The following is a 27064-nucleotide window of genomic DNA, read 5'->3' as shown; positions in this document are numbered from 1 at the left end:
TGTAGGTGTATGTGTCTGCTGGCAGTGTGTTCTTTGGGGAGTGTATTTTTGCTGCATGCAATGTGTACGTAGAGGTACAAGTAATATGTGAGTTCAATGTGGGATCTATGCAGTATGTAAGCCATTCCTGTAACAGAATGTAGTGTTGAGTTAATGGTGTCCTTACGTCTGTGTTCCCTATGCATGTCAGCGCCAATCGGAAGAAAGGGTTATGGCGTGTCATCGCCAAAGACGTGCGGCCCCTGGGGGTACATATCCAGCAGAGCACCCACTGCAGAAAGAGGTGGGAGGACCTGTGATGCTGGGCCCTAAAGGCCACAGAGGCCCAGCTGGGGACATCCCTCCAACGAGGGAGGGGTGCCCATCGGACCTTGAACCCCCTAATAGCCTGCATACTGGCAGTGGCCAATCTGGAGTTGGATGAGCGCTTGAGGGCAGCACAGCAGCCACAAGGGGGTGAGTACACACTGTGTGTAATACTTTCTTGATGCCTGTCATGTTGTATGGGTGCAAGGTTCTAGTCAGTAGATGGTCTAATATGCCCATTTAGCTAATCTTGTAGAGTCCTGCTTAGCAATGAAGAGTGATATGTACATTTGATATGGACAAGTAGCTGGCATACCATGGCAGACATGGCTTTGTGAGTCCCAGTAGATGTGCAGATGGTAGTGTTTGAGTTAATTTCTGCTGTAGTTCCCATGCAATGGTTTTGGTGTTGTGGTTGATACTGCACATTGTTAGTCCCAGTGAGTCATTATGATGTGTATGCCTTATGTGCTGTTGTTGATTAAATTGACCCTGTGCTCCCTTTCTTTCTCCCCCACCCTCTCTCCTTTTCTCACCCTGTCCTTGTGTGCATTAGTATCATCTGGCGAAGGCGCAGGGGCACAGGTGAGTGGGGGAGCTGCAGGCCACGGGACTCAGGAGGCAGAGTCCACTGACGCCATGGGGACCAGTGGGTTGGAGGGCGAGGACCCCAGGGGAGGCAGGAGCTGATACTACTGACTCTGATTCCTCCTCCGATGGATGCTCCTTGGTGGTCCCCTCTGGGACCACCCCAGCTACATCATATTCTGCCACCCCTGTACCAGTACACCCTCCCAGCAGACCGTGCCCGCTCACCCAGGAGCGTGGGCGTCTCCTTCACCCCAGGCACCTCAGGCCCTGCCCCAGTCAGCCCCGCTTCCCTCACTGTGGAGGCTATTGACCTCCTGAGATCCATCTCTGTAGGGCAGTCAACCATAGTGAATGCCATCCAGAGGCTGGCCTGCCAGATGCAGCAATGCAATGCCTACCTGGAGGGCATTCAGTGTGGCTTGGCTGCCCGACAGAGATCGTTTCAGGCTTTGGCCTCCTCTTTGATGGCAGCCTGTGTCCCTGGTTCTTCCGTACCCCCTCCAACTACCTGTTCCCAGTCCCAAAGTCCACTCCCCCCACCCATCCCAAGCACACAATCAGACCAGCATGCACCCAAGCCAACAGACAGGACTCGTATAGACAAGCACAGGCACCACAGATCACACCACAAGCATACACACAGCCAACACACAGAGGCACACACAACAACAGCCACTGCCTCCACTGTCTCACCCTCCTCCTCCCTCACAGTCACATCAGCACTCATGCCTGCAGGCACTGCATCATCAGTCCCAGATCCTGCCACCTGTACAGCCTTGCCCACAGTCACCACAACAGCAGACATGCAGACTAGCACCCCATTCACCACATGTGCAGTCACCACCATCACAACCACATGCAGCACTCCCACCTCACTTGCAGACACCACCACAACATTCATGCACATGACATGTTTGTCCTCTCCCACCCTGTCTGCCCCCCTCCCAAAATGCATAAACGCTCCCACTCAGACACTCAACAGCCATCCACCTCCCACACGCACTGTACATGCACCTGCAACCCAGTCCAGCACACCTACTCCTCCTTCAACCACTCCCTCTAACTCCACTCCCAAACCTGCTCTCACAGCCCGCACCCTTGTACCCAAAAAACCTTTCCATGCCCGCCTTGACCACTTCCCTCCTCCTCCCCACCCCGTCCTGCTCAGAAAAGGAGGGTTCCGCTCCCCCAGCCCAGTACATTCAGCTCCCAGCCCTCTCAAGTCTCTCCCCCTGCAGCAAAACCTCCCTCTCCGATCACTCGCTCCAAGCCCACTCCGCCCATAAACAAAAGAGCAAAGGCCTGCCCCTCCAAACTCAAGGACCCCTTTCCCAAGAACCCCCCTCTTGCCCCTGAGGTGCCTGCCTTCCATCGTGATGTCCCTGCCAGTGAAGTGACTTGGGCTGTCAGGAGTCATGTTGGGTCTTGTATGTTGCCCTGTGGGTTGTTGTGACATTACACTGGCCAATGGCCCTTTGTATATGATTTTCTCATTTGTTGTGGGCGCGAGTTCACCGGAATACAGTGGTTGGACCAAAGATATGTGTCCTGGCTTTCTTTACTTCTGGCTTATGTTGTTGTTGGATTCCTCAGCAGATTGTTCTCGTTGTGTGGTATGTGTGTATGGTGTGTGTTGTGCGTGTGGGTGTGTCACTCTCCCCTCTCTCCCTTGTGTGCTAGGTGGCTGTACTTCCAGTTGTCATTGCTGCTCCTGGACTACCATTGCGTGGTACAGCACCAGCAGGGCTTCAAGTTCGGGTTCCATGGCGGCCACGGTTTCCTCTGTGTCCCTGGAGGTAAGTGTCCCCTTTTATATGATTAGTTTCCGCCAGGCTTTTTGTGGCGGTGATCCCGCCCCGGAAATCCTGATGGTCTGCTATGTCATAATATGGTGGGCGGGGAATGGTATTCCGCCAACCTGAAGATGTCAACCGCTGTATTCGGTGGCCGTACTGCAGTGGCGGTTCAGGTGGTACTTTGGCTGTCTGTGGGAGGGATCACCGCCAAGGTCATAATTTGGCGGTCAACACCGCCAACCTGGCGATGGTACTACCACCATCGCCGGCGTAGCGGTCAGCTGACCGCCAATGTCATAATGAGGGCCTGTATCTAAGGCAAGTCCACCAGATATGCAAGAATGTGCCCCGCTCTCAACATCCCTTCCAGCAAGAGTATAGACTCCCAAACATTCTGTGTAACCAAACTGGTGTCAAATACCATTGTGTAAGGAGTTTGTATGAGTTTTCTTTATGGCGAAGGCAAACTGAGGACTTAGGCACCCTTTGTCAGATTTCAACCCATGTGTCTTCAGAGATTTCTGTTCCTAATTCTCTTTCCCATTGTGCCCTGTATGCAGGCTTCTTCGAGGGGGTGAGGTTATGTATGTAACAGTAGAGCCATGAGATGCCTTTACATCTAACGATTGAGTGATACAGCGATTCAGTGGGTGTTTCCTCCCTTTCCAGGGCCAAGCGGGCCTTTGGGTGCCAAGCCCAATGTAAGGCTGGCCCTATTCTGTACGCAGTATGTTGGCAGGGCAAATCTCTCCGTCATAAATTCATTTTTATGCAATTCGCCCTCATCATAGAAGGCTCGCAATGGGGGGGCTTTACCCTGGTCCCAGCCAAAAGATTCTGGGCGTAACGTTCCAGTTGGTAAATTGCTATTGGGTGCCAAAGGAATGGGGGGAAAGGATAAGAGGGGAATAGTCTTCTGGCTTATATGTCATGCCAATAATCTAGCAAAATGGATGTCAGCAGGAGGAGTGGGGAACCTGGGGTGTCCCTCGAAAGAGGAAGCTACAGGAGGCCATCTAGGTGGCCACATTTCCATTTCTAAGGCACTGTGATTAGCTGTGAATACAGGGATGGATGCCTGCAAAGAACTGCAGCTCTCCGTTCCTGCATTGGCATTCCCAAACCGGAAAACATTTTATATTTTTAAAGCTGCATGTGTCCGTGTAAGGGGCAGGTGCTGCTTTAAAAAATATATTTCCCCTTTGGAAAGACAGAATTGAGAAAGTATTGATCTTCTTGACCACTGCCGGCTTCCTCCGAGGATGCCGACACAATTCCCAAAGGGGAAGCTGTCCCCATGGTACAGCTTCCCCTTTGTGAGTCTGTAACTTTGTAAGACAAAACATTAATACCAATGTAATTCATTGTAGGAGGAAACATCCTTTCATCACCTCTTCTATTCACAGTTCACAGTTCAGAAAAGATCTCAGATGCCATTTTTTGAGTCAGAAAGGCTTTTCCAGCACCAAAAATAAATTTTTCACATCATGAAAAGCTGTTTGGCAGTTGCAAACCCAATGTCTTTGTGATCGTAGGATTTTCAACCACAAAATGCCTTTATACTTCAGGTCAAGTCTCTCCATTTCAGGTTTTTTCTTTACATTCTACACTTGTGGTCCTGTACATAAATTGACAAGAAGAGGACTACCTGTAAAAGAGTGCTAAGGAAATACTGGGACTGGATAAGCAACTCAAGCATTAAATCAGAAATGTGAGCTCCCTACAGAATGTTGGGGGCCATGGCAGGAGTCTCAGACCCCCGTGGCACCAGCCGCCCCCCGATGCAGGAGCAGGCACTCCCCCTGCCTGGAGGGAGCAGCTATTTATGCTGCTTCCTCTAGGCGGGAGCAATATCTTGATCTGTTTCACTGCCTGCATCAGTACGGGTAGGGAAATAGATCTCAAAAGTTTGCTCCCAGCCTTTGGAAGCATTTTTAAGTTCCTGCCCGCTAGGAACAGAGTTTGTGTTTGCTCTTGTTTGGCAGGAGTTTTGAAAATGCTTCCTCCAGGCGGGAGCAAACAGGTTTCCTTGCCCGCGCTGGTGGAGGAAACTGCTGTGCCCTGGGAGTGGGCTCCCCAGGACACAAGTGAGCCGGCCCCAGGGGATGGGGTCCCCGGGGACATTTAAGGCTCAAGGAGGGAGGCTGTGCAGCCTCCCTTCCTTTCATTAAGTAACAGTCCTGGGGAATGGGGTCCCCATGGCCTTTTATTGGCTAGTGGTGCGGGGCCTCACAGCCTCCCTCCCCTTAAAATTTTGGGGGATGGGGTCCCCTGGGCCAAAAACAGCTTGGGGAGTGGGGCCACGTGCCCCTCTCCCCAAAACATTTAAAAAACGTGTTGTCCTCCCCGGCTCACCCCAGAATAAACTAAAAGGTACCATGGGATCCCACGCTTCTTTTCTTTTAATTTTTTTAAAATTTTGTTGCAGATCCTTTGTAAATTTTCAGCAAAATTAAACAAATAAAAAAAAAATTGGCCAGAGGATAGATCTTTTTGGTACCCCACTACTAGGCCTAGGTGGGTCAGGGTTTCCCTACCCTGCCCCTTTATGTCTTTTTTTAGTTTTTCTTTTTTTAGAACTCGAGACTGAGGGCCTTATTACGAGACTTGGCGGAGGGAATTACTCCATCCCTAAAGTGACGGATCTCCTGTCTGTTGTTTTACAAGTTTCATAGAATATAATGGAACTTGTAATACAGCGGGCGGGATATCTGTCACATTTGGGATGGAGTAATCCCCTTTGCCAGGGTCATAATGAGGCCCTGAGTCCCAAGTCAGCTACCACCACTTCCTGATTGTGGTAGTGGCTGCCAATCAGACCTCAGTTTGAGATCTGTCAGCTGTGCTGATTCTCCATGGTGTGAAATATATACCGTTTTTCCAACCTTAATTTCTCCAAAACTACTGAACAGATTTACACCAAAACACTAAAAGCACTATTTCAGGGCCAAGATCTAGCTTTCTACCAAATTTGGTGCAAATCTGTTCAGTTTGGGCTGTCGCTGTGTGTAAAGTTCCTATGGAAAAATTAATGTGTAAAATGCGTTTAAGGACCCTCACTTTTCTTGGTCCTCACTTGATGGATAACCCCAAAACTTTCCATGCACAAATCAGTCAAAAAGTAGCACTTTTTTGGAAAGTTTTGTGGAGATTTTTCAAAGGGTGTCAAAGTTATTAGCAACACAAAAAATGTATTTCCGAAGGAAACAGAATCCTAAGTCTAACTACCCAATGGCGACCACCACTGGGAAATATATATATATATATTTAAAAAACCAAAGGCTAAAGTGACGTTATAGTTAGGCTCACATTTTAAATGTACAAAACCATAGAAAGGTTCTTCGTATAGTTAGTTATCTCAAGTAACTATAACTTGTGCCGTAAGGTAACTATAACTCGCAATCCTGGCATGAAGTTTTTTCGTCAAAAATGTTACTGCAAATATTACATTGATATTATCAATGATGTTAACAAAGATGGCATGTTTGTGGTCATTTGTGGGGTAATTAGCAGTGCATGGTGAGGGTGCGAGCTATAGTTACCTTAGGGAATGAGTTATAGTTACTTGAGATAACTATAACGTGAACTTCTGTGGTTTTGTACGTTTAAAATGTGACCCTAACTATAACATCCCTGTAACCTTGTTTTTTTAAGTGAATTTCTATGTTTTAAAAAAAAATCTATTTGTGGCCCCCACATCTCATTAAAGAGTAGCCAGGGGCAGGTGGCTGTCTTGGGGGGACTGGGTGCCCCCACCTTTTATTTGTAATTGTGCCCCAGGAAATCCTGCATCCATTTTGTATAAAGCCCTGGGCAGGTGGCGGTCCCTGGGATTTTGGTGGGGGGGGTGGGGGGCAGAAGGCACCCGACATTCAAAATGTCAATGCCCCGGGACCGGGCCCAAGGGGGGCTTCACTGATGGAACACCCGAAACTTTCCAGACAGAAATTTCATGACGATACCTTTATGAAATATTGCTGATTGAAAAGTCATGATTTTTTTCTAATATTTTGCTTTCGTTGTAGTATTCATCCTTAACCTACGGCTGAGGTTACCTGCTTAGGCAGCTGATTTGCATGTTCACTTCCTTTTAAAAGCGTCCACAAATGTTCATGAAACGTAAAACTCTGAAAAAGGAAGTTGAAGAAAATTATTTAAGATGAAGAGTCTTTAGAAATGTACTGTGCGGAAACTCCCCGGGGGCGGCGGAAGTTACTGCGTACAGCCAGTGCCTCCCTGGAAAAACCCAATCAGGGAGTCCCCCGCCCACACAGGCTCTCCCACACTTGCCTTCGTGTTCATACTAGGGCGGAGCCGTTTCTTTTTTTGCCCTTGCTAGAGTCAACCACTGCAAGAGGCTCCCAAAAGAAAAAAGACTCAGTGGGAGTCTCTGTGAGTGATAGCTGCGCTCTATATATTCCTAAACAACAATATAATTCATCTTCAATTCAGGAAAGTATTAAAGACCCGTGAATACTTGGCTGTTCGCAAAATCAGGAGCCAGATGACAACATTTTACAGATTTCAATTTGTATATGCGGCCTATTGAGCTGTCCCTCACACTGCCTTTGCATCCCACTCCACACGTAAGGCACTGCTGCCTGCATCTGTGACTCATTCGTCTGGATCATGTTCTCCAATGCAAGCATGACACCAGAACAGACTATTAATTCTCCTGGGCAGGGTCAATGTATTTATGCAGTGATGGATGATAAAAATGTGCATGCAGCAGAGCAGGGTTGACCGAATTATGCGGCAAGAAAGGTGAGGTATGCGGCAGATTGAAAGAGTGCTACAGGACCATGTAAATGATCGAAATTCGCTATACAAATGCATGTAACAATATATGCCAAAGTAAAAAAACGTAATTACACTGAAACCCACAAAATACATAGTTCTAACCAGCCAGATGAAGGTATTTCACAACGTAATTGAGAGCAGCCCTGTATCTGCCGTTATGAAGGTTGTTATTGATGAGCACAGGTTTTAGCTAAGGTTTCAATTCAGTCAATGTCGTCAGCACACTTATTTTTTTAGTCTAAGATTTCCTTTTACAAATCATTCGTTATGTGTCAATAAGTTCTGTTGGGTCTCACAAACGGAATAAGGGGAATAACTCCCAGAACGCACTGATCTGTAAATGTACTGAAAGTAGTCCCTGTGTCAGGAAGTCATTTGGAAACTTTTTGCTTTAGTATCAGATGTTCTTGGTAAAAGCCCACAATATGATGATCTAAATGGACTGTCACCCTAAAAGTAACTTTACTTCCAAACTGTTTAATAATCACGGATTTTGCAGAAAGATTTTACAATTTCAAAGACCTCTCTCAGTAACTACAGGTGCCCATCACAGATGTTCAGCAATCTCATATGTTCTTGGCCCCCGTTTGGGGCTGTGGGTTTCGTGCCCATGATGTGCCGCGCCCTGTCTGGGGATGTGGTTCACGAGCTCTAGGAGTGACCCATGCTTAGATAGACCATTACATTCTAGGCAGAAGTCCTTTAGGAATCTGGGTTAAAATCACAGGTTTTGCCCATTAGGCAGATGAGTCTTGAGCAGTGCGTAATTTGTGCGTGTTGTTTCCGGTACTGAGCACCAGGACTTATTTTTTAGGGCCGGCGCTTATTTTTCTGCCTCAAGCATTTGCTCCGAGCAAAATACACACATGGGAAAGACGAGGAAGAGAAAAACAAAAAAGTCACAAAGGAAGAAGGCAGAAAGCTGCAAGAGTGAGCTGAAGGGTCAGGGAGTTGCTGTAAATAGATTGAAGAGGCCCGACATGGCTTCAGGATTACTGCCTCAGTATTCTGTGATCGCACATTTAATTGTAGCAGCCACATGTTTAAGAGGAGGGCTTTGGGCACCGGCATGTTTTGATTTACAAATTAAGCACTGGCCTTGAAGTTACATCCAGTGTTTGGTTTTGATGGAGTTCTGCTCTCGATCTACCTGGAGCGCAACCAGATCCAAATTGAAACTCTGATTTGCAACTTCCAGAAAAAGACAGGAGCTTTCTTTTAGAACTGTTTTTTTCTGCAAAGCAGGGCAATTCAGTCAAACAGAAACACATTGTAGGGTGACAGATGAGTTTTAAGCTATATTTTAATAAAATGAGCATAGGAGGCTTGTGGTCTAAAGTATCGTAGTTTAATCTTGGTTTTAACTTACGAGCACAAGCATCAACTTACGTTCATTGCCATGGCTGGACTGGGAACCGAAAGCAGCCCAGGAAAATTTTGTCAGATCAGCCCACATAAGGTGCATAGAGATCGAGCCTGACCACTACAATGGGTCTTGGGGCATTCTCCTCCTCCAAGAAAATGTGGGAAACAAAAATAGTACATTCTATGAAACATTTTTCATTATATGTTCAATTGTATTCATTTTTAAAGCATAGTAAATGATAAACGTACAGTGCACCAGGATACAGCCATTTTCATTGGGACTCTTCAATGGTTCCCTCACCATTACCCTCTAACAGTGCCTCAAATCTCTTCATAGCAGCTCTCTCACATGCACTTCATTTGGTTATAGCACCTCCCTTACCAACGTAGGGTGTCGGAGCACTTTACATTATATACACATATGGAGACAATGGATCATACATGTGTAAATCAGTGTATAGAAAATGTTACATAAGACAAAGGGGACTACAGGGTGTAGGATTCACATCATCCATAATGGTAGGCAATTTTAGTGCTTCATCTGGGAAAGCATAAACTCAGGATTCAGAACGTGTCACAGTGGTTAGGGCGGACGTTACTTTTAGTAATTTATTTCCACCTAAACAAACCCTTTTTAGCAAAATTAGTATAATCAGACTGGGAAAAACACAACTTTCTAATCTATACCATGCAGTTTACTTGCAGCTCTTAGATGACAGTTTATAGCTCACTGTGTTCGATTATGATTGTAACATACAGGGAGTGCAGGATTATTAGGCAAATGAGTATTTTGACCACATCATCCTCTTTATGCATGTTGTCTTACTCCAAGCTGTATAGGCTCGAAAGCCTACTACCAATTAAGCATATTAGGTGATGTGCATCTCTGTAATGAGAAGGGGTGTGGTCTAATGACATCAACACCCTATATCAGGTGTGCATAATTATTAGGCAACTTCCTTTCCTTTGGCGAAATGGGTCAAAAGAAGGACTTGACAGGCTCAGAAAAGTCAAAAATAGTGAGATATCTTGCAGAGGGATGCAGCACTCTTAAAATTGCAAAGCTTCTGAAGCGTGATCATCGAACAATCAAGCGTTTCATTCAAAATAGTCAACAGGGTCGCAAGAAGCGTGTGGAAAAACCAAGGCGCAAAATAACTGCCCATGAACTGAGAAAAGTCAAGCGTGCAGCTGCCACGATGCCACTTGCCACCAGTTTGGCCATATTCCAGAGCTGCAACATCACTGGAGTGCCCAAAAGCACAAGGTGTGCAATACTCAGAGACATGGCCAAGGTAAGAAAGGCTGAAAGACGACCACCACTGAACAAGACACACAAGCTGAAACGTCAAGACTGGGCCAAGAAATATCTCAAGACTGATTTTTCTAAGGTTTTATGGACTGATGAAATGAGAGTGAGTCTTGATGGGCCAGATGGATGGGCCCGTGGCTGGATTGGTAAAGGGCAGAGAGCTCCAGTCCGACTCAGACGCCAGCAAGGTGGAGGTGGAGTACTGGTTTGGGCTGGTATCATCAAAGATGAGCTTGTGGGGCCTTTTCGGGTTGAGGATGGAGTCAAGCTCAACTCCCAGTCCTACTGCCAGTTCCTGGAAGACACCTTCTTCAAGCAGTGGTACAGGAAGAAGTCTGCATCCTTCAAGAAAAACATGATTTTCATGCAGGACAATGCTCCATCACACGCGTCCAAGTACTCCACAGCGTGGCTGGCAAGAAAGGGTATAAAAGAAGGAAATCTAATGACATGGCCTCCTTGTTCACCTGATCTGAACCCCATTGAGAACCTGTGGTCCATCATCAAATGTGAGATTTACAAGGAGGGAAAACAGTACACCTCTCTGAACACTGTCTGGGAGGCTGTGGTTGCTGCTGCACGCAATGTTGATGGTGAACAGATCAAAACACTGACAGCATCCATGGATGGCAGGCTTTTGAGTGTCCTTGCAAAGAAAGGTGGCTATATTGGTCACTGATTTGTTTTTGTTTTGTTTTTGAATGTCAGAAATGTATATTTGTGAATGTTGAGATGTTATATTGGTTTCACTGGTAATAATAAATAATTGAAATGGGTATATATTTTTTTTTTGTTAAGTTGCCTAATAATTATGCACAGTAATAGTCACCTGCACACACAGATATCCCCCTAACATGGCTAAAACTAAAAACAAACTAAAAACTACTTCCAAAAATATTCAGCTTTGTTATTAATGAGTTTTTTGGGTTCATTGAGAACATGGTTGTTGTTCAATAATAAAATTAATCCTCAAAAATACAACTTGCCTAATAATTCTGCACTCCCTGTATGAACTCCACAGTAACAAAAGAATCCTTGTGACTAAAGCAGTATTCCACTGAGCAATGCACCTAAAATACTGTTCTGTGATCTGCATTGTACACGTTCCTTGCAGCATGCATATTAACCCTTTGCGCTATCTTAGTTGAGTCAAGACTGCTACTAGACACAACCCTGAGCTATCTTCAGCAGGTACATTAATCACCAAAGTTATCTTGCCATTTTTTTTGTTGCCTGAAAACTGTTGGATGTGCAAGGAACTCTGCAATGCTTTTCAAAACTGCTGCATTGCTACAAAACCGGCTCCTGTAACAGAAGTGGCCCACCCAACCCTCCCAGCCTCCCGGGGAAATGCCCTGTGCCTGGTATGGCCAGTCTGGCTTTGTTCATCAACCTGCTTCTGAAGTCAGTCTAGACAAATTAAGTAAACCTTAACCTCAATGAGTTTTCCTGATTAGCATTAGCAAAGCCAATATGTCTCACCTGTGAAACATTGGCTTTGCAATTGCTTTTTCTTATTTTTAAAGAAAATATGTGTGAGGAGATGGCTTTTTGTGGGTTCATCCCCACTTTTTGACTATTAAGTATTGGTGTAATGACTGAGAGTGCACAAAAGCGTGCTAGCCTAACCTTAATGCCAGTGCTTTGACCCTTAACGTGTATGTTTAATTGTTTAATACCCAATTGACCTAGGTTAGCTGATTTGTAAATTCCCTGGTGCATGGTACCGGGGTATTCAGGGCCTGTAAGTTAAAATGTCCCTCATAGGCTGCAGCACTCATTGTGTGCCCATGAATGCAACAAATAAAACATGACTACCAGCCTGCCACTCCAGAATGGTACAGCAATTTTAAATTGCTAGCTCAACTTTGCCATTTAAACCAGTGACAGAGTCCAGACCTTCCTTTTTAATACATATGTCATCCCGAAGATAGGCCTGTCGAGCCATAAGACAGGGTGCTGTGTATTAAAAAGCAGGACCATTAGTTTTTTCATGTCCTAACAGTAAAAACCCCAAATTGTTTTTATTGTGAAAAGGATAGTAGCCCCGTTGGCAAGTACAGTATTACTCGCTGACAACTCAGGTGGGCTAACTGTTGAATGGAACTACTAAAGTTGGTACTTCAAGGTATCAAGTGAATCGTTTCATTAAACCCGACTTGCTGCACAAGCTGAATTAAATAACTTTTGAGTAAAATGGAACTTTAGAAAGTTGCCACTCTATTGCCCAAGATTTCGAGTGGCCATTCACAGATGCTGGCCACAAGACAGCCTTTGCCCTCCTTGGGAGATGTGTGAATGACTCAGAGGAAAGGACACAATAGTGGGCTGCAGTTGTGAGAGATGTTTCATCTCCCTGACAGGACCTCACACAGTGTAAGTCGCCTTTGATGGGCAAATGGTGGACGCACACAAGAGGAGCTGCTCTTTTGTTGTAGTAGACCGGCTGGCATTGGGGCAGAAAAGGGGAAATAGTTGTCAAAAGTTTTTTTTCCGTGATCGTGCAGCCCTGAGGTAGCCACACTTCTGGTTAGCCTATGAAGCTTCACACACCAAGAGAGGGGGTTCTGCTATCTTGGGAGTGGACGGAATACTGCACTTTTAGATCGCTAGATGCCACACTTTGTAGGACGTTGTCATCTAGTAGGTGTGGACCTGCTAGCCCATTGACTAGTATTCACTGCATACTCGCAGGTAAGTTGTGGGCATAAAAGTGGCACTCAGATCATATCTGTACTGGAGAGAGGATCAAAGGGCAAACCTGCAGTTCCCCAAACCTGGCAAAGAGAGGCTGCACCAAAGACTGGATTTCACCTGTTGCTCCTGGACTAGCAAAAATAGGACATTGCCTGTGGTGCACTGCTCAAAGAAATGTCATCTCCGAGCCACAGACAGAAGAGGTGTGCTAAAAATTGGGTCTGTAGTTGGCAGTCTGTTTGCACCCTGTCCAAGTAGGGACCCTCAATCTAGTCAGGATAAGGGAGATACCCAGCTCAGATAACCCCTGCTCACCCCTTTAGTAGCTTGGCACAAGCAGTCAGGCTTATCTCAGAAGCAATGTGTAAAGCACGACTGGGGTCGCGGGGCAAACAGGGGCATCTGTTGACGACACTGGAGTCGATGTTGCTGTCGTCGGTGGACCTGGGCTGCAGTGCAGGACGGTGCTTTATGTACCTCACGAGCTGTGTCCACAGGCCACATGCAGGCACCAGCATCGGTGTCAGCATGGAGCGTCATCGTTGGGAATGCTAAGACTACGGTGTGAACAAGGAGATGAGGAGTGCGGGGCCCACAGGTCACAGTGCAAGCAGCGGCTCAGTGACGGCGTCAGGTGGTGGCATCTTACCACCAAGGTTGCGGTGAAGTCTTTGATATCCCTAAGACTTCCAACAGGAGGCGAGCTCTACTCCAAGCCCTTGGAGAAACTTCACAAGCAGGATACACAGCCAAGTCCAGTCTTTGCCCTCTTTAAGGCAGAAGCAGCAACTGCGTGCCAATCCAGCAAAGCACACACAGCAAAGGGACAGTACTCCTCCTCCAGCTCATCAGCTCTTCTCCTTGGCAGAGGTTCCTCTTGATCCAGACGTGTTCTAAAAGTTTGGGGTTTTGGGTCCACTACTTATACCCCTTCTTGCCTTTCAAGTAGGCAAACTTCAAAGAAACGTCTCTGTGGTTGACAAGCAAGATCCTGCCTTGCCTAGACCTGGCCCCAGACATACACCAGGGGGTTGGAGACTGCATTGTGTGAGGACAGGCAGAGCCCTTTTAGGTGTAAGTCTCAGCTCTTCCCTCCCCACTCTAGACCAGGAGACTCATCAGGATATACAGGCTACCCCCAGCTCCCTTTGTGTCACTGTCTAGAGGGAATCGGAATTCACAACAGCCCAACTGTTAGTCTGACCCAGACGGGGAATACACAAGCAGGCAGAGGCACAGAATGGTTAAGCAAGAAAATGCCCACTTTCTAAAAGTGGCATTTTCAAACTGACAATCTAAAAAACAACTTTACCAAAAGGAGTATTTTATTATATTATATTGTGAGTTCAGAGACCCCAAACTCAATATCTCTATCTGCTTCCAATAGGAAACTTTGGTAAAGTGTGCAGAGACAATAAACCAGCAAAAACAGAGTCCAGTATACCATAAAAATAGGTCAGAAGAGAGAAGGACAGGGGAAACATGCCAAAAGAGGTCAGGTCTAACAAGGTGAAATCCTAGAGTCAGTTGACAGGCTTCCTTTTACAGCTCCAGAGCCACCAAAGCTGAAGAAGCCACATTGGAGAAGTTCATAATCACAGTTGCTTGTTCACTGATGACCTCCGAAGTGCAGTCCGGGAGATTGAAACCTGACACTCAAAAGCTGCACCTTAGTCTGCTGAACCTGAGAAAGTCATTGGTTGCCCAAACTGGACACTAGCTGCAATTAAAAGAAGCAGCTGGTTTCTATGTGACCGAAGATCAGTAGACCAGTGGCAACTAGTCTTGGGTGGACCTCAAGAGACATTGACCTCTGTAGCCAAAGCAGCACCACCGTGTCCGTGGACCAAGGGGCGGCTCCCATTGACCGGATCAACATCTTAAGCATCTTCAGCATCCTATAACCCTTGCATCTGGACCACTCTATTGATGCCTATGCTGATTTACCCTTAGAGCCTGGAACTGAACTGGAGACTGCTTTGACTGCAAGATAACTGTCCATCCTGCTAAGCCTTACTGGCCCCAGTGACATGCTCCATGCTGGAGTTGGATGCTGAAAGCAGGCCAGAGTACCCAAACACAACTTTATAAAAACTTTTCAAAAGTTTCCAAAGTAACCCCTAATCGCAGTAGTTGCCAATGCTTGCTTCCAGTTTGAATGAAAAGCTGCGTGTTGGAAATTGAGCTATTAGTTGAGTGGCCAGCACAAGAAATAGTATTCAATTGTCCTCAGTGGGAACCAAACACCCCATTGTAGCACTTGACTCTGACAGCGCAGTGAGCCGTACTGGAGTAGTCTAATACCTACTCAAGGGAGTTGGTATGGGCTAGGAATCACCAATCACTGACACACAATAGCACTCAATAAACGATTGCCCAGTCCGTACTTTTTCTTTAGAAAAAGAAGTACATTTATTATGCATACATTACTAAATATTACATACCATTGATGACATTGTGTAATCATTGTTGACCCCCTAAAGGGGTCACCCAAACATATCAAGTGAGCGTTCATAGTGTGAGAACTCTATTACCTTGGCATGAATTGCGATGAGGATAAATCAAGAAAACATATGCAATCATCATGAAAACCCGATAAAAATTTATCAGGAAATAACTTTGTGTTTGTGCATTCTTTTAAATATTTGGTGTTGAGCTATAGTGATAGGAATAACCCCTAGAGGGCATCACAATAAAACAGCATGGGGAAAAAGCATAGCACTGAAACCATCGAATCAGCCCCTAGAGAGTGCAACCACATCAAAACAGTATGATAGAAAGCATTGCAATTAAACCATATGTTCAACCCCTAAGTGACATAACCACATGAAATAACATTACACTGTAACCATACAATCAGCCCCTAGAGGACATAGTGCAATACACATTTTAAGGCCCTCCAGACCTTCTAGAATTTTATCATGCACAAGGCCCCTAGAGAACAAACTACTCCCGGCTGTAGAGCAAAAGCCATGGAAAATCTCCAAAATGTAAGTAAAACCAGGGAGGGTGATAATTTTGTGCCCCCCCCCCAACTTATGGTGCAGACCCAGAAGAGGATCCAGGGAGCAAGAGCTTGCTGTGCTGAGTAATTTGGTGGTGGCCCCTATCATCCTAGAACCATCACAGGTGAAGATATGGGTCAAAATGCATTTAAAAACGACTGCCCCCCAAAGCACCATGGGGAGAGTTTCCAGAGTGCAGTGAATATTATGATAGCGGCTCTCCTGCTGTGCCAGGGAGAGCCGGGCAGAGGTTTTCCTTCATTTTGCTTGCAAATACAGCCAAGCGCCACATTTTTCCTTTTTGTATTTATTTATTTTTTTAAGAGGGAGTGCTCGGTCCCACCCGAATGCCCAGAGGCACGCTACAGTTGGAGGGCAGCACAGGGAGCACATCCCCAGCTGCCCTCGACGGTTCCCCGCACTCCTGTGTGCGGCCACGGGAGCTAGAAATCCTTTTTTGTGTCTGCCTGTCTATCTTAGCGGGTGGACGGGTTCATTAGTGGCCTCCTCCCATAGATCCTGGGGCCAAGCTATGTGGTCCTGGGCCCCTATTATCTCCAACAGGGAACCCACGTTCTTGTAGTACTGGGGGGTCCAGGGATGAGTCCCAGCCACCTTTTTCATAAAACTGCCCAGGGCCTGGCGTCCCCAGGCAAGTTGAGACCCAGGTACAGTACCTTGGAAAATGATGAGGAAACAATGACGTTCCACATAGTCTGGGAGGTGAGGCGTGGTTGGAGCTGGTGAAGTGTCGGTTTCTTACTGCTACCTGGGAGGTGAGGTGTTGGTTCCTTATTGCTAGGCAGGGGAGGTGAGGTGTCGGTTCCTTATGATTGCAGGGGAGGTGATGCGGCGTCGGTTGCAAGGCATCGGTTTCTTATGACAAGACGAGGTCGATGAATCCAGCAGGTCAAGATGGGAGGCGCCAACTTCGCGGTGATGCTATCACACCATGGGGCCACAGGTGCTGCGGCAGGGTCGGGTGCCACGGATATCAGTTGCATGGCGCACTGGTCTTATGCTGTGGAGGGGCTTTGGAGGGTCTGCAGCAGTGTCAGGTCTGCAGGGTCGGTCACGGCACTCAACAGAGACCATGGCACTGTTGCAGACAGCAGAGCGCAGTCGGACAGTGGCGCCGGTTTTGAAGTCACTCTGGAGTCGAGGTGCTTGTTTCTTTTTTGGCACACAGGGATTCACTAGTTAGCAAGGGCCCAGGAACTGGATTTGGCACCACTTGGCAAACCAGAACTCTCAGCAAGAGAGCCCAGGTGCCGGTAGGTGAAGTCTTTGATTTCCCTGAGGCTTCTTAACAGGAGGCAAGCTCAGTCCAAGCCCTTGGAGAATCTTTGGAAGCAGCATTCAGAAAGCCAAGACAAGTCCTTTGACTCCCAAGCCAGAAGCACCAAGCAGCAGACCAGCACAGCAAAGCAACAGGCAGAGTGTCAGTCCATTCTACAGCATGTTGCTCTTCTGCAGCGGTGTCAGGCCAGCTGCATCGGTCGTTGTACTCAGTGGGGACCATGGCTCCGGTACATGCAGCGGAGCAGAGTCGTGCAGCGGTGAAGGTTTGAAAGTTCCTCTGGAGTCAACGTGCTTGTTTCTTCCTTAGTACACCAGGTCTCATTCCCAAGGGCCCAGAACCTGGATTTGGCACCATTTGGCAAGTCAGGACTCTGAGCAAGAGAGCCCAGGTGCTTTTAGGTGAAGTCTTTGATGTCAGTCCAAGCCCATGGAGAATCTTTGGAAGCAGGATGTAGAAATCCCAAGTCCAGTCCTTTCACTCACAAGCCAGAAGCAGCAAGCAGCAAGCAGCAGGCCAGCACAGCAAAGCAACAGGCAGAGTGGCAGTCCCTCCTACTGCATCCAGCTCTTCTTTCTGGCAGAATGTCCTCAGTCCAGAAGGATTCTAACTTTGAAGCCTTTGTAGTACACAAGACCCTGCCTTTCCCTTCCCTGCCCCCAGACACACTCCAGGGAGTTGGAGACTGCTTTGTGAGAGGACAGGCACGGCCCTATTCAGCTGCAAGTGACCGCCCCTCTCACCACTCTACCTCAGGAAGACCCATCGGGAAATGCAGGTCACACCTCAGCTCCCTTTGTGTGACTGTCTAGAGTGAATTTAAAAACAGCCCAACTGTCATCCTGACCCAGATGTATATTCCACAGACAGACAGAGGCACAGAATGGTTAAGCAAGAATATGCCTACTTTCTAAAAGTGGCATTTTAAAAATTGCTATTCAAAAAACAACCTCACCAAAAGTTGTATTTTAAAATTGGGAGGTCAGAGAGCCCAAACTCATCTCTCTATCTGCTCCCAGTGGGAAATTACACTTAAATGATATTTCAAGGCAATCCCTGTGTTACTCTATGGGACAGATGGCTCTTGCAATAGTAAAAAACAAATTTAGCAGTATTACACTCTCAGGACATGTGAAGCACACCAGTACATGTCCTACCTTTTTAAATACATTGCACCCTACCCAAGGGGCTGCCTTGGGCCTACTTTAGAGTTGACTTACATGTAGTAAAAGGGAATGTTTGGGCCTGGCAAGTGGGTGCACGTGCCAGGTTGAAGTGGCAGTTTAAAACTGCCCACACAGACAATGTAGTGGCAGGTCTATGACCTGCTTACTGGGCTTCTCATGTGGGTGGTACAATTAGTTCTGCAGGCCCACTAGTAGCATTTGACTTATAGGACCTGGGCACACATAGAGCACTTTACTAGGGATTTATTAGTAAATAAAACATGCCAATCATGGATAAACCAATCATTAATACAATTTAGACAGGGTGCACTTGTACTTTAGCACTGGTAAGCAGCGGTAAAGTACCCAGAGTCTTGGAGCCAGCAAAAACTAAATGTAGCACATAGTCAAAAACAGGAGGTCAGAGGAAAAAGGTTTGGAGATAACCCTGCAAAAAGGGCCATTTCCAAAACAACCCCCTCCTAGCCTAAAGCCAGGGTAGGCCAAACAATACCTTGCAAGACTTCCCTGCTTAGGGCAATAGATCCTGGACAATGGCCCATTACAGCAGGTACTTTTGCCAGTTATACGCCTCTCTTAACCAGTTTGATCTCTCTGTCTAGACCAGTGGTCTCCAAACGTTTAAATGCTGCGCCCCCCTCAAGTTGAAAAATAAAAATCATTGGGCCCTCCTTAGAATTTTTCACAAATATTTTATAAAGATGGCAATGTTTAAATATGTCTAGACATATTTAAAAATTGCAGTTAACTTCTGGTACCTTTTTAAAAATCTAATAACATGTCTATGCCTTAAACAAAATACTGTTATCTGTCTAATGCTTCTTTTGGCCAGAGCCTGGTGCCCCCACTGGGATCACTTGAGGCCCCCCTAAGGGAACCCGCCCCCCAGTTTGAAGACCCCTGGTCTAGACTCTCACGGCCCACTGAACTGACCCAGGGGGAACCCTTCTCCTCATCTGTGACTCCATCTGTGCAGCACTTAACCTTACCTTGCTCACAGATGCATCCCAGTAGGTAGACAGTACCACCATGGCCAACAGTGTGATGTGGCCCCTTACACCTCTTGGGTCTGACTTCATTCCCCAAACCATGGAAATCTCTAACCACAAGAAGAGCAACCAACAGAGGCCACTGACAGCTGTCATTGTCAAGAGCCTGGGCCCAGGCGATCCCAGGGTCTCTGGCCTTTGTGGTTTCGAAAAGTGGGGGGCAGTTGCCTCAGGTGCCTTGCACTTTCCACTTCACCTCCCGCCAGTTATGGGGTGGTATCCTGAGACTGGTCACTCAACTCAGGGTCTGTACCCTCAGGCTGAGCAGAGGACAAGGGTGTGCTCCCACTCCTTCTGTCCCTCTTGCTGGGGTCCTGTACCTTCCATTTTAGAGTGGTACCCCCAGAAAACTGAACTGTTAAAGCGCTTTTGGCAGATGCCCCTCCCAGTTCCCCTGACACCGGGGGCACCTCATTCCCCAGAATGCAGCCTACGGGCATCTGGATACTAATTATGACCATTCTCTGGGTAACCTCCCCACCACACTCTAGGGAAATCAGAGTTATAGGGCAGGAAAAGTCCTGCCCATGGACTAGAGTCACTCTACACACCTGGCTGGTGTACTGCTCTGAGGAAACTAGCCCTTCCACAACCATGGTTTGGCTAGCTCCAGTGTCTCTCAGAGCAGTGACTGGGATCCCCTCCACTTTCACCTGGTGGACGTGACGACTCCCACCCCGTGGGATCACCAACTCACACTCTGAGTTCACCTCCCAACTTAGGGAAATTACGGCATGGTCTATGACCAGCCTCTGGGGATTACCTACATCTAAGGCCACATTGGCCACCCTTGTAGAGGGGCCACCAACAGGGGGTTTCTTAGGACAGACAGAGTCCCCTTTCATATGTCATAGCTGGGAACACTCAAAGCAATGGATATGAAAATGGGGTGCTCAGACCAATGCCCACCAGAACCTCCCTCCTTCCTGTCGGAATAGACATGGGAACCTTTTTCTCCCCCGTTGTCTCCCCCGTTGTCCTGGGACCTGTCCTCAGGTCTGCGCACGTTCCCAACATGTCCACCACTAGACAGCTCCAAAGCTCCGATAGAAATACCACAGAGCCTGAGAGAGTCCAAGTGGGGGAAAAGGGGATTAGTAGGGAACAGCTGGGAAGGAGACCTGTAGGAAGCAAGAGGTTAAACAACACAATATCAAGATATAATCACATTGACTTTCAATAGACTATGGTTCTAAGAGTTCTAATACTGTAATCATGGATAACCTAAGAAATGACTATAACTAGACCTCAAGAAATCTAGGTACCTGGAAAAATCAAGAATGGGATAATACAATGTTTCATATGAGCTTTTCATGAAATACCACATACTGTCTAGAAAACAAGAACCTTCTTGAAATATGTTTCAGAATAAACATTGCATTTTTACACGAGGACAAAGACTATCTGAACATTCCCTGAAAACAACAGGAACTGTACTAGGAACTTAATATGCACAAAGAATGTCGCACTTTGAATTAAGCATTTTCAAAGAAATTGAAAAGCTCTGGATAAATGTGTGCACCTCAACAAACACGGCACACCAAAGTTTTCAATGTTATGAAATGATCGCGCAAAATGGCGATCTAAGAGCCAAGCATTTTATGCCAGGGTTGAATCGCGCACACTGTTGCGGATTCAAACAAGAATATGCAAATGCCATGAAATGATTGCGCACGCTGTTGCCGATCTGAATGCCAAGGTTTACATGAGAGAAATGAATCGTGCACTCTGCCGATTTGAACAAGAATATGCAAATGCCATGAAATTATCGCGCAAACTGTGGCCGATCTAAATGCCAAGGTTTACATGCTAGAAATGAATCACGCACACTGCCGATTTGAACAAGAATATGCAAATGCTATGAAATCACACTAACGTACACAGAAAGTTTCACAACTAGGCCCAAAACTCGAATGTCTTTGAGAACGGGGGGTAGGGGGTCCAGCCCGACCTCCGCCTTACCGCACTGCTCAAGGATCACCAATATAATGAGGGCAGGCCTGGAATATCAAGGTAGGCCTCCGGAACAGGAGCTGAGGAAGTTGCTCTGCTCTGCACCGGGACCTCTGACTCCTGAGCACGTGGAGCTGGGCTGGCTCCCTTATATATAGTCAAGCCCCGCCTACAAACCACACCCAGTCATGATACAGGGAAAGCTTCTAGAAGGTCCTAGAAAGGGGCCACACCCTAACACACTCTGTAAGCCTGCAGCAATACCTTGCAAATGAACAGTTACTGCAAGCATCATTAATAGTGTTTTTTCAAGGTTAAACTCTGCAATGCAAAAGGTTAACATACTGCATACAAACACAATGCATGAATTATGCTCTTGCATAAAGACTGGGTTTTGGGATTTTTGTCGCCTGTAGAGCGCGCACTGTCCTGATGTTGACAGAGAGAGACAAAGGATACACTGGGTCAATGGTTGCTCCAACACCACTGTTGGCGTTCACAATACACACACACACGGGGAACAGCCCTACGCATTAGGCAATGCACTACCAGTCACAATGCTAGTCACCAGCCCATGGACAGTAATACCTAACGCCACTAACAGCATACCAGGGACCCACAGACCCCTGCCCAGTAGTGGATTCCTACTAGCTTGGTTGGAGGTGGTTCACATCATACCCTGCCCAACATGGGACCTACCCTGCAATGTCCGGCCTGGCCTAGGGGCACCCGCAGGCCCACATCCCCCACCCGGAAACCACGCCACCACGCGCAAGTAGTATATTTGGAAACTGTACCTTGTGGCTGCTGTGATGCCCTCAAGTGCCCAACCAGCTCTGGATAGGCCACCGCCAGTATGCAGGCCATCAGGGGGATCAGGGTTCCAAGGGCACCCCTTCCTCGCTGGGAGGCCATCCCCAGCTGGACCTCCGCCATCTTCCCTGCCCAGCGTCTCAGGTCCTCCCACCGTTTCTGAAAATGGGTGCTCCACCTGCCATAGACCCCCAGGGTCCGCACGTCCTTGGTGATGGCACGCCATATTCCCTTTTTGCTGATGGGTGCTGACCTGCAGAAAAATACACATAGAAAAAAGGTATCAGTCAGACCGTCCGGCCTGTTACACTCATGTCCCACCATAGCCCTCCCATCCCCTTACGCACAGACATTGCCCACCACACATGCTGCACGCTGCCCAGGACCCTTCCACCAACCTCCCCCCACCCTTACACGAGGCCCTCACACACAGCACTCCATGCATTCATGCCCCTTGCACCGTGCTCACAGTGTACTCACCTGTTGGTCTGGAGGCCCATAAAGCATTCGGTACTGGGGTAGGACCCTATCCACCCATCTCTCCAACTCGGCAGGGGCCCTTTCCCCAGTCACACAAGCCATGGTCTGTTCCAGACACAGGTCACAGCAGCGCTTGCAGTGTAGGTCCTCTCCTGTTGAAGGTCATGTAGCAAGTGGGTGAACAGATAGAAAATGGTGGTCACGTCCACGGCAGTGCGTACCGTCACCGCCGGTGTACATCACCATTGGCCACTGTAACCCATAGGGCCCAATGGGATCCAATGAGGAGTTGCACAGCGGTTTTCGACCGCCTCCCGCAACCTCGCACAATGTCAGCAGAAGTACCTCATTTCCACATGTCACTCCATACAGGACAGGCAGACGCCATTTCAGGGGGGAGGGCAGGCCATGGCACATAACTGCGTCACAGTACACATATGCACCATTTGAGCCTATACAACAATCTTGTGTTACAGTCACAACATGCAATGCAGTGTAATGTTTTGGAATATGGGATATGGACAAGCTACTCACCGTTTGCCCCCTAGATTGCAACCACTGCGGATGAATCGGAGATGGAGACATCGCCCTGTGTACAGGCCCCCCCCTGGTGGACTTGGCAACAATGGAGGACAAGCACATTATCCTCACCTATAGACTGGACAGGGCCACAATCACAGAGCTGCGTGCCCAATTGGAACCTGACCTGATATCTGGTATCCGTCAGCCCACTGGGATTCCCCCCTCTTGTGCAAGTCCTATCTGTGCTCCATTTCCTGGCAAGTGGCTCCTTCCACGTGACAGTGGGCTTGGCAGCAGGAATGTCTCAGCCTATGTTCTCAATAGTGCTGACCAGAGTGTTGTCTGCCCGATTAATCACATGCGCAGCTACATCGTTTTCCCCCAGGTGGAGGATTTGGCCACAGTGAAAGCTGATTTCTATGCAATGGGACATATCCCCAACATTATTGGGTCTATTGATGGTACACATATTGCATTTATCCCCCCCTAAGAAATGAACAGGTGTTCAGAAATCGAAAGAGCTTTCACTCCATGAATGTGCAGATAGTGTGCCTGGCGGACCAGTTCATCTCCCATGTGAATGCAAAGTATCCTGGGTCTGTACATGATGCCTCTATCCTAAGGAATAGCAGCATCCCATATGTGATGGCTCAACTCCAGAGGCACAGGGTGTGGCTAATAGGTGAGCCCTGGTTCCCACCCAGTGGATGTTGGTGTATGGGTATGGTGTGGGCCCTAGGGGTTAGTGTGTGTCTAACAGTTGTCCCTCAATATTTTCAGGTGACTCTGGTTACCCCAACCTCTCATGGCTACTGCCCCCTGTGAGGAATCCCAGGACAAGGGCAAAGAAATGTTACAATGAGGCACATGGGCGAACAAGAAGAATAATTAAAAAGACATTTGGCCTCCTGAAGGCCAGGTTTCGTTGCCTCCATCTAACAGGTGGATCCCTGTACTAGTCACCCAAGAAGGTGTGCCAGATCATCGTGGCATGCTGTATGTTGCACAACCTTGCCTTACGTCGCCAAGTGTATTTTCTGCAGGAGGATGAGGATGGAGATGGGCGTGTGGCAGCAGTGGACCCTGTGTACAGTGAAGATGAGGAGGCAGAGGATGAGGATGAGGACAGCAGAAGTGCTATTATAAGACAGTAATTCCAATGACACACAGGTAAGACACTTTATTACACTTTACATTGACAGTTTTGTATTTGACATTGTACTGGCAGGCTCATTTTCACAAATCTATGCCCACTTACTGTACCCTTTGGCATCTCTATTTTCAGATATTTGTGTCCCACTATCGCTCCTGGTGTGTTGACTGCAGCCAGCTACAGGTCATTCCTATGTATACAATACTCTACAGTTATATTGCAGTGTTTAAAGCTTGTTAAACAAATACACGTTTAAACGCAGGGACTGTTTGCGGGGTGGTTCTCCTTCTGCAGGGGGTGGGGTGCTGGTGGCCTGTTGATCCTGTGGCGGGGCCTCCTGTCCACTAGTGGCAGCTGAGGTGGAAGGCTGTTCATCGGTTTGTCTAGTTTCAGGGGCCCGGTAGAGTGCCACTGCCTCCCTCATGATGTTGGCCATGTCAGCCAGCACCCCTGCAATGGTGACCAGAGTGGTGTTTATGTCCTTCAAGTTCTCCCTGATCCCCAGGTACTGTCCCTCCTGCAGCCGCTGGGACTCCTGCAACTTGTCCAGTATCTGGCCCATCATCTCCTGGGAATGGTGGTATGCTTCCAAGATGGTGGTAAGTGCTTCCTGGAGAGTCAGTTACCTGGGCCTGTCCTCCTCCTGTCGCACAGCGGTCCTCCCAGCTACCCTGTTGTCCTGGGCCTCTGTCCCCTGAACTGTGTGCCCACCTCCACTGACCCCAGATCCTTGATCGTCCTGTGTTTGTGGGGTGGCCTGGGGTCCCTATAGTGGTGGACACACTGCTGATTGACGTGTCCTGGGGATAGAGGTATGGGCCCGCTGGGTGTGTACTGTGGTGGTGTTTCCTGAGGGGGGAGGCTCTGCGTAGGTATGGGACTGTGCCTTGGTAACCGACTGTCCAGAGATTCCTGATGGGCGAGGTTTGTCATCCAGATCCAGGCGTCCAGAGCTGCTGTCATCACTGTGGGCCTCTTCTGGGGGTGGACTGGAAGTCGCTGGCACCTCCTCTCCGGTGACGTTGGGTGGAGGACCTGTGGGGATGTAAATGCAGTGTTATTGTTTCTGTGTGTGTCGTCTTTTGCATGGGTGTGTTGCCCTGTATGGTTGTTATTGCCCTGGCAACTTTGCCTTGTGTGAGTTGGGATTTTGTGGGCTAGGTGACTCTCTCTAATGTGCATGCTTTAGTGATGTGTGTCCATGCAGGTCTGTGAGTGATGTCCATGCACTGGTGTTACATGCAGGGCTTGGTATTGGGATGATTGGGTTGTGATGGTGGGGTATGTGGGAGGTGGTGAAGTGATGGGATTGAGGGTAGGCGTAGGGGTTTGTGATGGCATGCAGGTAGGGGGGTGATAGTATTAGAAATTTGACTTACCAGAGTCCAGACCGCCTCCTACCCCTGCCAGGCACTCAGGATGCATGATCGCCAAGACTTGCTCCTTCTGTGTTGTTAGTTGTGGGCTAGGGGGTGGAGGTCCACCACCAGTCCTCTGTACAGCTATTTGGTGTCTTACTGCGGTGGAACGTACCTTCCCCCGTAGGTCATTTTACCTCTTCCTGATGCCATCCCTTGTTCTGGGGTGCTGTCCCACGGCGTTTACCCTGTCCACGATTCTCTGCCAAAGCTCCATCTTCCTTGCAATGGACGTCTGCTGCACCTGTGATCCAAATAGCTGTGGCTCTACCCGGATGATTTCCTCCACCATGACCCTTAGCTCCTCCTCAGAGAACCTGGGGTGTTGTTGCAGTGCCATGGGTGTAGTGTGAGGGTGTGTGGGGTGCTGTGTTGGGGTGTGAGATGAGGGGTGCGTGGATGGTGTATAGGTGATGGTGGTGTGTGTCTGTAGTCTTGTCTGTGGTCTTGCTATCTCTCTTGTGGCACTTGTTTGTAATGGTAAAGGGTTGTGGGTAATGTAGGTGGGTGTTTTATAGTGGTGTGTGGATGTGGTGTGTGTATGTGTGTGAGGTGTGTGTAGTTTGAATTGTCCAATGTAGTGTTGTTTTGTTAGTGTGTTTGTATTTTGATCGCAGCGGTATGTACCGCCAATGGTTTAGCGCCATTGAATGTCTGCCAAGGTGATTCGTGGGTCATAATGCTGTGGGCGTAGATCTGTTGGCATAACGGTGTGGGTTTTGGTACCGCCAGTTTATCACTGACCTTTGGTCTGGCAGACTTGTGTGCATGGCTGTATAGTGACGGATCGCTATGTGTGGGTCATAATATGGGTGGCGGTAATCTGCTGCAGCGGTGGTATGTTGGCGGCAGTCAGCATGGCAGTAAGTGGGGTTTACCGCCAAGTTCATAATGAGGGCCATAGTCTACAGTCTCAGGAGGAGAGTTCCTGGGTGTATGGGCTTCTCTGGTGTCTCGAAAGGGTGAGTGCCCTGGGGACATAGGTCCTCTTGTTAGTGGGGGAGGGCCTTGACAGAGGACTATGATTTGGTGCAAAAGCACTCAACCATTAGTCTTCTTTCAAGCACCCCCCACCCAGGCCTGAAGGACACAACTCATGGCTGTGTGCCCATTCTTTCAATGGCCTCAGAGCTGAGATAGTGTAGTTGTATGTGGCCTTGGTTTCTTGCTGTGAGCACCGGAAGACCAGAGAGAAGTTTGTAGAGTACACAAATGTTGCTAACAGGGCTGCTGCCTGGTGTGTACTAGCAGCTGTGCATGCGACGACAGTGTGTTTGACAGAAGACTATGACTTGGTGCAAAAGCACACAACAATTA

Source organism: Pleurodeles waltl, chromosome 4_2 (assembly GCF_031143425.1).
Source record: "Pleurodeles waltl isolate 20211129_DDA chromosome 4_2, aPleWal1.hap1.20221129, whole genome shotgun sequence".
NCBI classification, from domain to species: domain Eukaryota; kingdom Metazoa; phylum Chordata; class Amphibia; order Caudata; family Salamandridae; genus Pleurodeles; species Pleurodeles waltl.
Note: the sequence above shows the minus strand (reverse complement) of the source record.